Source organism: Cricetulus griseus, chromosome 5 (assembly GCF_003668045.3).
Source record: "Cricetulus griseus strain 17A/GY chromosome 5, alternate assembly CriGri-PICRH-1.0, whole genome shotgun sequence".
NCBI classification, from domain to species: Eukaryota; Metazoa; Chordata; class Mammalia; order Rodentia; family Cricetidae; genus Cricetulus; species Cricetulus griseus.
The window spans coordinates 89795494-89809204 of record NC_048598.1 but is presented as its reverse complement, the minus strand read 5'-3'; the positions used below and the strand labels follow the sequence as shown (position 1 = coordinate 89809204).

Sequence of the window (13711 nt, the reverse complement as noted above, 5' to 3'; positions counted from 1 at the left end):
GCTTGGGGTCACATACAGCAGGCAACTACCCAAAATGCTAACTGTAAATGAGAACCATGGCTTCCAAGTCCATGGGTGCCACACAGGATGTGAACTTCCCTGTGTTGGAGACTAAATCCCCATGACTCCACGTGTTGAGAGAAGTCCTTTGAAAGATGACCAGGTCACCAGGGCTCTACCTTCCTTCATGAATGAATTAACAGTTAATGTGAGAGTGGACTGACATCGTCACAGACGCAATTTCTTAAAAGGATGAGCGTGGCTCCCTTTGCTCCGCCCCCACTTCTATCTGGATGCTCATCTCCTTGCCCTCTACCTTCTACTGTGGGATGATGATGATACAGCAGGAAGGGCCATGGAAGATGCAGGTCCCTCCACCTTGAACTTCCCACCCCCTAGACCTGTAAGAAAGAATCTGTGGTTTTAATAAATGGCTTAGTCTTAGGTAGCCTATTACAGCAACATAAAACAGATCAAGACATAGTCGAGTCGAGTCCGGTAGGCTAAGACTCAAGATCCTGCAGCACCCCCTCCAATCAGCGGTAAGCCAGCTGTTCTGTTTTGCTTAGCTTTTGCAATTATTGTTCCCCGGGAAATCCACAGGCATCGGCCCCACTATGTCCAAGAACAAGGATTTGGGAGCCGCTTTTTTAGTCAAGGCCACATTAAGGGCGACTCCCTGGATTGTCCTTGGAGCACGATCTCTAGGGGTAGGTAGAAGGGTCTCCTTGCCTGTTGCTTCCACCCTTGCTCTGTTCCCCTCTCCTCTGGCCCGAAAAGAGAAAGGCATACAAAAACCGTTTCATATCCGTGAATGAACTTCAGTACTAGTATCTCAGAGCAAACTCTTGTGGTTATTATTTTAAATCCAGAGATAACAGTGGAGACCTTTGAGTTACACACACCAGTCCACCCAGAATGCCCCACACCCACTAAAAGCAGCAATTATTGAAAACAGCAGCTACTGGGAGTGCTTAGAAAGGACTCTTCTCCAGTAAATAACTTGGAATGTTTTTATTTTAGAATATCAAAGGGAGTCTGGACCACATTATAGCTAATTGACTACATATTTCCATGAGCAGAAATGAAGCTATATTTTAGTTATGAGGATACCAACCACAATGTCTTTCATGCTGGTTACCAGCTTTTTAAAAAGAAGGGGGGTGGGGAGAGTCCAAAATGTAAGTGGCCTGTGAAATTTCAGCCTTACTCTGGACTCCACATCTTACCTCTAGCACTAGCAGAGAAAGGGGGGTGCGGTGGGGGGTTAACTCGAACATTTTGGCCTGATCGAGGGACAGCAGCCTTGGGGCTCTAGTCTCCTCTGAGTAGGTCTACAGATAGGCACATTCTCATGGACAGTAGTCTCCCTCTTCTCCTTCCCCCTCCATCTCCCTCCCTTCCTCCCTTCTGTTTCTCCTTCTTCCCCTCCTTGAATGGAGATGGTCATGGCAGGCTGGATAAGGAAACAATGAATTCTGCAAGTCTGAGTATCTGCATGGTGTCCTGCCATTCCTGAAGTTAAGAAGCAAGTAGATCTTTCTCTCCGTGGTTTTCATAATTGCTTTGTGTTCCACGGTAATTGGGCTTAATAAGCATTATTTATTTTATGACCTAACCAATCAGTTCTGTGCTTAGCTGGAGGAGGAGAGTTGTCAGGGCTGAGGCGTAGAGTTTCCAGGGGGAGCTCCCTGTTTTCGGCCTCCTCCTGGATCCCCAGTTCTCAGGGGAGGGGCTGCCAGTGAAGCAACATCTAGCTCCCCACCCCCAGGCTGGTGTCTTCCCTGTTTGCTTTGTGGGTGAGTAAATCGCTCAGCTGGGGACTTCTTCAACTCTAGGCTGTGGGTGGCCTTGATTAAATGTTCTAGGAAGAAAAGAAAAGAGAGAAAAATCTTAATTATCCCGAACCCTTGGACAGCAAGGAAGTCAGTGGAAATTTCCCACAAACCAAGAATTCCTTTTGATTCTGAGCCTTAAACTTTTAATTTTTACCACTTGAGATGGAAAGTTAAGTCAAATGAATCACACCCTTCCTGGAGTTCTTAAACAATGGACATAATTCAAAAACTTCTACCTAGTTTTTAAAAGGATAGTTTATCACACTGTCTTGTAATAGAAAGATGACCTCCGAGGTTAGAGACATGTAAGATGATTTATTTTTATATTAAGTGACCCAGATTGGTGTGTGTGTGTGTGTGTGTGTGTGTGTGTGTGTGTGTGTGTGTGTCCTTCGGTGATTTTTTTCTAATACTCTGTGAAAACCTCTCCCATGACCATTGAAAGACCCCCCGAGACTCAGGCCCCCAGGATCTCAGCCCAGGACCCCAGCCACCCCAATCACCATGCGGAGTCAAAAGCTTGATGCAAACTGCACAAGGCTTTATTGTAGTTGTTTAACTAGCTAACCTCATGTTAGCTCGGGCCTTTCACCCATCCACCATGGCGGGTGGCTAGGAAATATGCTTTGAAGCCACAGCATAGAGATCTTATAGGGCAGCATAAGGGGAGTGTCTAGGGATACGCACAGGCTCAGGATTGGTGTGCCTCCAGGCTTGGAGGGTTTTCCCTGTGTTGATTGGTCAACTGGTTGTTATGGCCCATAGCCCCTCCCAAGGTGGTTGCTATGCTCTGTGCATCATTGCTGTGCACTTGTCCATAAAGCACACCCAGAGCTGTAAAGCATAGCACCACCAGCTAACTTCTGATTGGTTCCTTGCCACGAGGCAGGCATCTGACCTCCTAGTGACCAAGGCAAGGTCAGACAAGCACGAGTTACTGTCATAGCTGCTGAAAGGGGCAGACATCTGACCTCCTAGTGACCAAGACAAGGTCAGGCAAGTACATGTTCGGCTGTTATGGCTGCCGAAATGGGGAGCTGGTCCCTTCACCATCAGCTAGTGTACCTGTCGCCAGCCCTCCCCTTCCCCTGCCCTCAAGCATGACTTCTGTGGGAATTAGAAGAACAGGGTGCTCCACACTGAGTGTAAAGGTTAGCTGGGTCTGAGGGGGAACACAGGGTCAGAAGGTCAGACATATATGTGGCATACCAAGCTTCTTAATGATTATCAACGTTCTATATAGGACTCTGTCAGAAAGCTGAATTTTAGAAAACCAAGATCATTGCAGCCTTTCCGGTAAGAGAGATTCTACAACTCAGACACAATGTGCCTGAATTTGTGACTTTTATGTGCTGTGATAAAACACCACAAAGGCAACTTACAGAAGCAAAAAAAAAAAAAAAAAAAAGTGGGGGGGGCTTATGTTCTAGAGAGATAAGAGTTCATTATGGCAGGGAATCGTCACAGTAGACACAGTAACAGGAACAGTTAAGAGCTCACATCTCAAACTGCAAACAGGAAGCAGAGAGTAAATTGGGAATGACACATGGCTTTTAAACCTCCAACCTGTACCCAGTGACATATTTCCTCCAGCAAGGCCACACCTCCTCAGCCTCCCAAATAGTACCACTAACTGGGGACCAAGTGTTCAAATGCCGAGACAGTAGGGGACACCTCATTCAAACCACAGGGGCTCAGCAGTAGAACAGTTACCTAGCACGCTCGAATCCCTGTGTTCAGTCTGCAACACCACACACACACACACACACACACACACACACACACACACACACACCACACTAAACAAAAAAGTAAAACCAGAAGTAAGAGAGTAAGGTGAGGTCTAATTTATAATATGAATTTTCTTTTTCTGATGATGAACATAGTATGTGCCATTTTTTTTTAAATAACTAAATTTTACAATTACATGCAATATTGCAGAGAAATCCCTTCATTTTCTCCTCTTTCTTTGCCATCCCAAATAACTACTCATGAAAAGGATACGGGTGTGTTAGCTACTCGCATACTAGCATGTTGTGACTTTTAAAAACATAAATTTGGATCTCCTCATGCCTCTCATATTTCAGTTTACTAATCTGTCTTCAATATGTTGTGAATAGGCCAAGTTTTAGTTACTTTGTTACTTTTACTACAGCTTAGTATTCCCTTAAAGAAGTGACAAAATGCCTATAAAATGGTGTCACCTACATGCTGAGCGGGGTGTCCCCTCTTGTCTTCTCTGAAGTCTCGTAGATTGTCTCAACTACTTCTCTGTCATTGTGACAAACTATATGGGCAAAAGCCACTGCCTTACGTAAAGACGGGTTTATTTGAGTTCTCAGTTCAATTGAGAAGTCAAGTCAGGAATTCGAAGTAGCCATTCGCATTGCATCTACAGTCAGCAAGAATAAAGCAAAAGGCTTTTTAGAGCTCATTCCCCATGGTAGGATACCTTGCTCAGCCTTAATGTAGCAGGGAGGGGCTTGGTCCTGCCTCAGCTTGGTAGGCCAGACTTTGTTGGCTCTCCAAGGAACACTTTGCTCCCTGTGAGGACTGGATGGGGGGATGAGGAGGGAGGGGACTGGGAAAAGGGATGGAGGGGGAACTGGGGTTGGTATGTAAAATTAAAAATAATTTTTTTAAAAAAAATTTAAAAAGGAAAAAAGAAAAAACAACAATAATAAATCTATTATTATTATTACTATTTATACCTTTTCCTTTTTATAGGGGTCAGGATCTCAGTCCAGGGAATAGTGTCACACTTAGTGGGCAGGTCTTCCCACCTCAACCTAATCAAGACAATCTCCCACAGGCGTGCCAGAAAGCCCATCCACAAATGACTAGACAATTGAGATAGCCACCATAACTTTTCATCCTGTTAAGGTTTGGATCTGAAGTGCTCGCCTCTACACTCTCTGAACTCTCACACTGTATCTGATGGATTTGTACTTGTTTCTCTCAGAGTTTCAAGTGTATCCTCACATTACATGCAGCTTGCCACCTCTCTTGCAACACTTGTAACTGATTGGTTCCTCTCCCTTCTACATTTTTGTTTCTTTGCTTGTTTTTCAAGACAGGGTTTCTCTGTGTAACATCCCTGGCTGTCCTGGAACCTGCTTTGTAGACCAGGCTGGCCTCTAACTCATAGAGATCCCCTCCCCCCTCTGCCTCCCATGTGCTGGGACTAAAGGTGTGTGCCACCACAATCCGGCTCTTGCACTTTTTTAAATCAGTGGCTCCCTGTTCTGCCCAGGCTAGCCATTAACTCCTGAGAGCAAGAGAAGCTTTTGCCTCACTCTCCTGAAGAGCTAATACTCTAGACACAGGTCACTACACACAAAATTCTATTGGTTGTCTTGTCTAATTGTATTAGCTTCATTTTTCTCCCCACAAAGAATGTTAAGCAACGACAGTAATAGTAAATAATCTTGTTTTGTTGATTTTAATGAAAACATTCCCACTACTTTTCTGTTGTGATGATGAGTCATAACATGACTTGAGATGCATGTATCTGTTATATTATGGATGTGTCCTAATATTCTTCATTTTTTCTTTCTTTCCTTCTTCTTCTTCTTCTTCTTCTTCTTCTTCTTCTTCTTCTTCTTCTTCTTCTTCTTCTTCTTCTTCTTCTTCTTCTTCTTCTTCGGCATCAAGAACATTAATGGCTATATGCAATCTGCTTCCTAGGTATGTGTGACCTGAGGCAAGATTCTTGACTTTGCTAGGCTTTAGCAACCTGGTCTATGAAATGAAGACAATAGATAGGTCATGATGTCATTCACTGAGTGAGAAGATGCATACAAACACATCAGGAGGGCCTACTGCATAAGTGCAAAATAAATGTTTTTGTCAGTGTTATTAGTTTACTGTGGTTGAATGTTCAAACTTCTTGCATTTTTTGTTTTGTTTTATTTTTCGAAGACAGGGTTTCTTTGTGTAGCTTTGGAGCCTATCCTGGCACTCACTCTGGAGACCAGGCTGGCCTCGAACTCACAGAGATCTGCTTGCCTCTTCCTTCTGAGTGCTGGGATTAAAGGCATGCGCCACTAACGCCTGGCCAACTTATTGCATTTTTAATATGTATCTTTTAAGGAGATCATGGCTTTTCCCCCTTGACTACTTAGACAATGAATTATACTAATAGATTTTCTAAAATTGAATCAGCCTGGAATGAGTCCCACTTTGTCACAGCGGGTTACTAGATTCTATTTATTAATGGTTTAACTAGATATTTTTACATTATGTTTAAAAACAAGATTACCCTGTTGTTTAGAGATGTAGGCTGTACAGTGTATGTTCAAATTTGTGCAGTGTATGAGGTATGTGTCAAAGTCAGTTTTCTTTTGCTGTGAAGAGACACCATGATCACAGCAACTCTTATAAAGGAAAGCATTTACTTGGGGCTGGCTTATAGTTTCAGAAGTTTAGGCCATTATCATCTTGGCAGGAGGCATGGTGGCATGCAGGCAGACATGGAGAAGGAACTGAGAGTTCTACATCCACATCCACAGGCAGTTGGCAGCAGGCAGAGCGAGTCATTGGGCCTGGCTTAGGCTTTTGAAACCTCAAAGCCCACCCCCAGTGACATACTTCCTCCAACAAGGCCACATCCTAATTGGTTCAAATAGTACCACTCCCTAATCTATGAGTCTATGGGGGCCATTCTTATTCAAACCACCATAGTTTATCTGGTGTCTATATGGTGAGTGTCTGTGGTATGGAGAAGTTTGTAGGCATTTAGGGTTACAGGCCCAAGGAAAACAAAATGTCTGTATATCCTGGCAGACCCCATAGTCAGCTCCCAAAGCATTGAGGTTTTATACTACACTACCCAATTGATGAGCTTGGGAACAGAACGTGGGCTGGTCCAGCCCTTTGTTCTTTTTATTTCCAGGATCTTCCTCTTTAGCTGGTCTTGCCTGTAATGGTGGCCCCATTCCTTTGGGCGTGGCTTCACGCAGATGGAAGTAGAAAGAGGGAAGCTTGAGTCATGACTTCTTTTTGTGTGGTTCTCTTGGGTCAGCGGATCCAGTAGGAAGGGCAGAGAACTGCTCCCGAGGTTCTTTGTATTTTTCTGTGTTAAGTGTTCCCCAGTAAACACCCATTTATCATTTATCTTGGGTCTAGTGAAATCATTACACCCTCACCTTCATTCCTCCCTTCAGAACTTCTCAGTGGGCTTTTCTTTTTCCTCCCTCAGCAGGCAAGCTACCCCAAGCCTGTGCCCTTTCACCCAACCTACCCAGCAACCAATCCATATTCCCCACACAGGTTCAAACTAACTAATAAGGTTCATCCCAAATAAGTGTCTTCTTTATATACAGTATGAGCCAGTCAGGCTCACTCTGAACACAGACGAGAGCCTTGGATTTCCCTATGGCTCAACAAACCTGGCTTACTTGCCCTCCTATTGTTCCTTTTCATCATTTTTCTTCTTCTTCTTCTTCTTCTTCTTCTTCTTCTTCTTCTTTTTTTTTTTGTTGTTATTTTGTTTTTTCGAGACAGGGTTTCTCTGTGTAGCTTTGGAGCCTATCCTGGCACTTGCTCTGGAGACCAGGCTGGCCTTGAAATCACAGAGATCCACCTGCCTCTGCCTCCTGAGTGCTGGGATTAAAGGTGGGTGCCACCAACGCCTGGCTCATCATTCTTTCATTCATTCATTCATTCATTCTTTCTTTCTTTCTTTATTATTTATTATGTATACAACATTCTGCTTCCATGTATATCTACACACCAGAAGAGGGCACCAGATCTCATAACAGATGGTTGTGAGCCACCATATGGTTGCTGGGATTTGAACTCAGGACCTCTGAAAGAACAGTCAGTGCTTTTAACCTCTGAGCCATCTCTCCAGCCCATGGCTCATCATCCTTAATGACCAATCACAAGCTGCCTGTTTAGAACAGCTTTGTGGCAACTGAGTTTTCTGACACCTAAACCCACTAAGAGTTGAAAAAGGCTCCATGGTGCTACAAAGAAACATTCTCAATGTCGTTCGAAACAAAGGTAACTCAACAAGGCAACTTCTTTTTGTGAAAATGGCTCCCCATGACCCCAACCAAGCTAGCAAAGCACTCAGGGTCAGGAAGTCACTTTGCTTTTGTTTTTCAACACAGGTGCCAACAGTGTCTTTCCCCCTATTGCCTGGGTGTAATGTCACAGTCCTTTGAGACAGACTAGTTTTTAAAGAATCGGAGCAAAGAAAATGATGGAAAGGAAAATGAACTAGGTTGCTCTAGGCCAGTGGTTCTCAACCTTCCTAATGCTGTGCTCTACCTGCTATGGAATAATCCTTCTGTACTCTGTGAAAATATGTTGCTTTCATTGTTAATAAAAAGCAGACTGGAAAATGGTTAGGCAGGGTTTGGGGGGCAGAGAGAATGATGGGCAGAAGGGTAGAATGAGAGGGGATGCCATGAGATGCAGAGCAAGCAGGATGGGAAGTATGTACATGAGATAAACAAGCCTTGGGGCAGTACATAGATGAATAGAAATGGGTTAATTTAAGTTGTAAGAGCTAGCTAAAAACAAGCCTAAGCTATTGGCTCAGCATTTAAACTTAATATTAAGTCTCTGTGTGGTTATTTGGGGAACGGCTGGTGGGACAGAAAAGTCTGCCTACAGTGACCCTTTAATACAGTTCTTCATGTTGTGGTGACCCCTAACCATAAGAGTATTTTCCTTACTACTTCATCACTGTAGTTTTGCTACTGTTATGAATCATAATGAAAATGTCTGTGTTTTCTGGTAGTCTTAGGGGACCCCCGTGAAAGGTCATTCTAACCCTAGAGGGGTCTTGATCACTGATCTAGGCCATCAAGTTCTAGGAATTCAGAAGGGTCTTTGTGTAAACAGAAGTTTTTCTGGGTGGTGGACGTTGTAAGATTTGAATTCCTTTGCATAAAAAGGTGGTTATACCTTTTCGAGATACAATAAACACAAACACACACACACACACACACACACACACACAGACAAAAATTCTCATTTTAGCGCTCAAAGAACCCCACAAAAGTATGGTTTTTGTGTGAATCATGTATGTGTGCAGAGATATTTATATTTATGTAGAGTGTGGAATGTGTGGTGTGTGTGACATGTTGTGTATATGTGGGGGGTGGATGATGCTTTCTTGTTGTGTGTGATGTGCATGATCTCTGTGAAGTTTGGGCACCAAGGGAGTGCTGGCTTCATGCACTAAATGGGGGGATTTTCCCCTTATGCTCTGGAGAAGTTAAGTCACCAAAAGAACATTTTTTCCTCAAAGGTTTAAATTTAGTAACTTGTTGAGTGATCTAAGACTAAGTAGTCCATGGCAGCCCTGTCAATTTCTTCCACAAATTGCATTTTTTTTAAAAAAAATCTGAGTCAATTTTAGTAAGAATGTCTTTGAAAATCATCCATTCATTCTTGTGTATTAGAAAATTAGAAACAGCTGTTTTGGATATAATATCAAATAATAGTGCAGTATATTAAAAAGCTGTCCTCGAGTCAGTATGAAGAGAAAGAGTTGAGAAGCAATTTTGGCACCGAAAACACCATAAAATGGCCGGCAGAGGAATAGGTCCCCCTGGGTAACTGCATCGTCTTTGACAAACAAAAGTGGTGAAATATGTGTTTGGCGTATTTACCATGGCGAGATAGACAGTAGATAAACACAAAGTGAATGTGATCCTGATCACGAGACTAAATTCTTCCAACATGGTGGCTCCTGGGAAATCATAGACGGCTTTCCTTGGCCCTGCTCCCTGTGCCCAGTGCACATGCGCAGATGGAAGCTATGGGCATGCGGCGAACTGGGCTTCATGGAATCGAAAAGACTTCATGGAGAGAGAGGCTAAGAGTGAGGTGAAAAAAGTGCTTGTATGGATTGGGGGGTGGGGCGAGGGCTGTGCCTGATCCTTGCTGGGTGGGAAGAATGGGGAACCCTGTGCCTCTGACCTGGCTGGATGCTTGTGAGGGATTCCCTCCTTACACCTTCGGCTTAAGAAGATGGTACCAGGTTATTGTGCACGGTAGGGTGTGCGCAAGCAGGTACCAGGTTATTGTGCACGGTAGGGTGTGCGCAAGCACTCCCTGGCCCCTCGTGAGCACTGACTTTCCCTTCAATTTGCTAAAGTCCTTGGCTTCGGTTTTCCCCAGAGAGAGCTCTATTATTGGGCTCCACATTGGGGACAGTTTCTCCCTGACAGGGTGGGCCACTTCTCCAGCATGGAGACTTTAAGACCAACCCTAAATTCTCAAGGAGCTTAGATGGGGACATGAAAGCCCCACTCTTGATAGTGACAGCCCAATTACTTTGTGTTGGCGTGATTTCCAGAGAACGCTTCTGTCCCCGGTCCTCCAGGGAACGTTAAAATAAAATGGGCTCCATTCGGTTGGCTTTGCAGCCAACTGGAGCCGATACAACTGCAAGGGATGTCATACCTGGAGAAATGGGTCCCTGGAGGCTGTTGAGAAGATACTTCGGGCACAGCAAGATGTGATGGTTGATTTTACGAAGACTTGACTGGGCCACCGGGAGTCCAATGCTAAGCTGTGGATCTTCTTCCTGGCTGCTCATTGCAGACTCACTGACTCTGCTATTCCTCAAACTGTACTCTAGGGGTGTTTCTGAAGGCTTTCTGGTTTTCCAGCAATCACACGTCGTAGTGGAAAGAGGTTTCAGAGCCAAACAGGCATTGGTTCAAAACTACAAACATGCCAATTTTTCTGTAACCTTGAACTGGTTCGGAAACCTTTGTGAGCTCATGCTCCCATCGTCTACAAAGTCAGGCTAGCAGATGGAGCCTGCACAGTTACCAGGGGCGTTAGAGACAGCATCCAGAATGCCAGCCAGGCTGTAGTGGGAGTTCTTATGTCAGTTCCATAGTTTTTTTAAAAGTATAGAATGAAAGAGCCAAGGACCCTCTGAAGAATGTCTCACAAGAATACAGCGATCTCTCTGCCTCTGCCATTAAAAGAGAAACATTGTTTGGGATCAAAATGAAAATCATCCAACACGCTAATACTGGCGATTGCACTAAAAATGATTAACTTCAGCCATGAGAACTGGAAGGTTCTGCAGATATTTGTGTAATATCTATTACCACAGGACCACTGCCCCATCCTATCAGGATAGTTGGGATTCTGAATCAGTAAGTCCAGATGCTTCCATGCCAGATACCTTTGGGAATATAAAGGGGTTACCCCTCAGCCCCTGCTTTCTGGCAGAGGGCATCCGAGTTGTGGATGCCTAATGGCCCTCTCTTGTGGGTGGAAGGGCTGCAAATTCTTTGACACTCCTCCAGTAGGGAAATGAGCTCCAGTTCCCTCCCCTTGATTCAGAGCCACCTAGCAGAGTATAATAGAAGGGAAGCTATGCTGGTTCTGGGACTAAACCCTAAGTGGCTGTTCTGCCAGAAAGATCACATGGACATTCCATGAAACTACATGGAGAAGAACAGGAAAACCAGCCAAGTCAGCCATCCAGGCATTCCAATCAAAGAGCCAGGAATGTGAGACAATCCATCGTGGACCCTCCAAACCAGACCAGCTGCAGCTGAGTGCCATGAACAGTCCAGGCCGACACCAGGTTAAAGGGGAGAATCATTTGACTGGGAGCAGAGGAATGCCTGACCCCAGAACAATCAAATAGAAAATGGCTACTATTTCAAGACACTAAATTTGGTAATTTTTTAATTAGCAAAATGTATGCTCCTGGTACCCCATTTGCTAGGAGCCCATATAGTCCTAGGAATTTGGAATGACTTGGATACTTTATTATACTGAGATTCTACATGTCTTGGGTTGGGTACTAGGGGTGGCACACAAAGGCAGTCTCTCTGATTCAAATAGAAACCGATTAGTCAATGGCAACACTTTCCCCTTGATCATCGTTTTAAAATCTGGAACAGCAAGATTATGAAAAGGAGAAAACATGAAGTGTGGAAACTTAAAGAAGAGGCAGGCTCAGATTGGTTGGAATCTAGAAAAAAGACGAAAGAATAAAATCAAAGCATCCTCGTCAAGAAGTGATCTAACCTTTAGCCACATTTTGGAAACACTGCTCATTGTTCAACCTTAGATAATAAGACAAGCAACTAGTGGGCCAACAGAGCTCCTTTCTTTCTAGTTTGTTTCTGACATTAGTTTCATTGATTCATTAGTTAGCACTGATTTCATTGATTCCTTCAGTTAGCAAGCATTACGTGTTATAATGTAGGAGAAACTAAGAAATATGCTCTTAGTGAAATAGCTACTTCACCCCCTTGGAGCACAAAAATATGTTTCCATAATCGGATCAGTAAAAGATCACGTCCCCATTCCAAGGACAACAAATGCATTCTCCTGATCTGGGATTTCCTACCTCCAAGTATCCAAGGAGCCTGCACATGGTTTCCCAGGTCACTTAAAGAAAGTCCATCCTTTGCTTAGCACTGTTGCCCATTTCTTCACAGTGGAGTGATAACAACTTGTGCTTGAGGTCCCTAGTACTGTAATGAGAGATGATGATGACAAGGAGGAGGAGGACAATGACAAAGATGAGGATGAGGAGGTGATGACGGTGCTGACTGATCTTGTATACTATAAGAATCACCACTGAATGTGAGGCTCACTGGCAATTTGACCATGGTCATTTAGGACAAGAAGGATAAAGATACCTTGTTCCACCCCTCCTTCCTATTCCCCACCCCCACTTATATCTTACCTTTGGGGCTTCAGATAGCTGTGTTAAAGATCCTCAGGGAAATAGTTTTATACTCCCAAATCCTCTCCACCTAAGATAGTCATAGAACCTGTGACAAGGCAGTAGAGACCTTTTCATGAGCAACCAATCAGATTCCAAGAGGAGAGGAAGCTCCTACCTCCAGCTTCACTTCACTTCTTGCCCCCATCATTTGTACCCCACCCCTGTTCCCTAACAAACATCAAGCATTTTTCCAGGCATGCATTGTCTTTGTCCATGGCCACTTCAGGACAATAAAACATGGTCTACCAGGCTTGGAGAGGGCATTCATGCACCAAACTAGGTGACAACAAAAGACAATCATGAATTGTAGGGTAGAATTGTAGGACCAGAACAGGCTCCAAGACCATGGAATCCAGCCTCCTCACCCTACAGACAAGGAAGCAGGCCTGGGGGTGTACCCATGCTCGCAGATACCACCCACAGCACCTGGTAGTTGAGGCCAAGCCCTCAACCCAAACTCCCTTCTCACGTGTTCACACACCTGCCTCTATCAGCCTCTAAACTAACTGAAACACACTTAAATAATTTAAGGGCTTCATTATTTTTTTTCTTTGGAGAAATAAAAAATAAACCAGAAACATTCCTCGTTAGCCAAGGCAGGCTCTGACAGAGCTTGGCAGCTGGGGAGTGTCTTTCTAAATCAAGAAACACCACATCTCTTTTGAAAGTGGGAGAAACAATTTGTACCTCTTAAATGTGAAGAGATGCATTTCTTTGCATGAACAAAATAACTGCCAAGAAATTGCTCAAGGTAAATGTTGGGCAAAATAGTCCACAAAGCAAGAGATATCATGCTTGTCAGAACCGTTTCCAATGAGAAGATAAGGCAGGGAAATTGTTTTTCCATTTGCAAATATGTTCTCCAAATTTCCCCTGGAAAATAAATACACATGAACTTGAGCATGGAAAAGCTGAATATCCAATTATTTGATAAAGAAAACAAGCTGAAATGGGCTTAAGAGAAAACAAATTATTTACCTGATGGCACAAGATTTCCACCATTACCCTCTGGGATTGTAACCAAGATCCCCAGTAGTGGAATGATGGCAACATTAACTGCACACTGTGTTTATCCACATACACAAATGGTGTGAAGATAATGAGGTCATGTGTGAAGAAACACCTATGGGGCCTCATTTAGTCT

At 43.9% G+C, this 13711-nt stretch overlaps 1 long non-coding RNA gene across 7 annotated transcripts in view; it reads right to left on the bottom strand.

Moving 5' to 3' along the window:
* Positions 1–999: 999 nt before the first annotated feature.
* Positions 1000–13711, bottom strand: part of LOC103162079 — a 26913-nt gene continuing 14201 nt past the window's right edge. For all 7 annotated transcript variants that reach the window (XR_004770224.1, XR_004770228.1, XR_004770227.1 and 4 more), the window contains 5 exons: positions 13255–13440; positions 12526–12613; positions 12184–12310; positions 10263–10785; positions 1000–1864 (listed from right to left, as the gene is read on the bottom strand). This is a non-coding gene — a long non-coding RNA (uncharacterized LOC103162079). The remainder of the gene's footprint in view (positions 1865–10262; positions 10786–12183; positions 12311–12525; positions 12614–13254; positions 13441–13711) is intronic.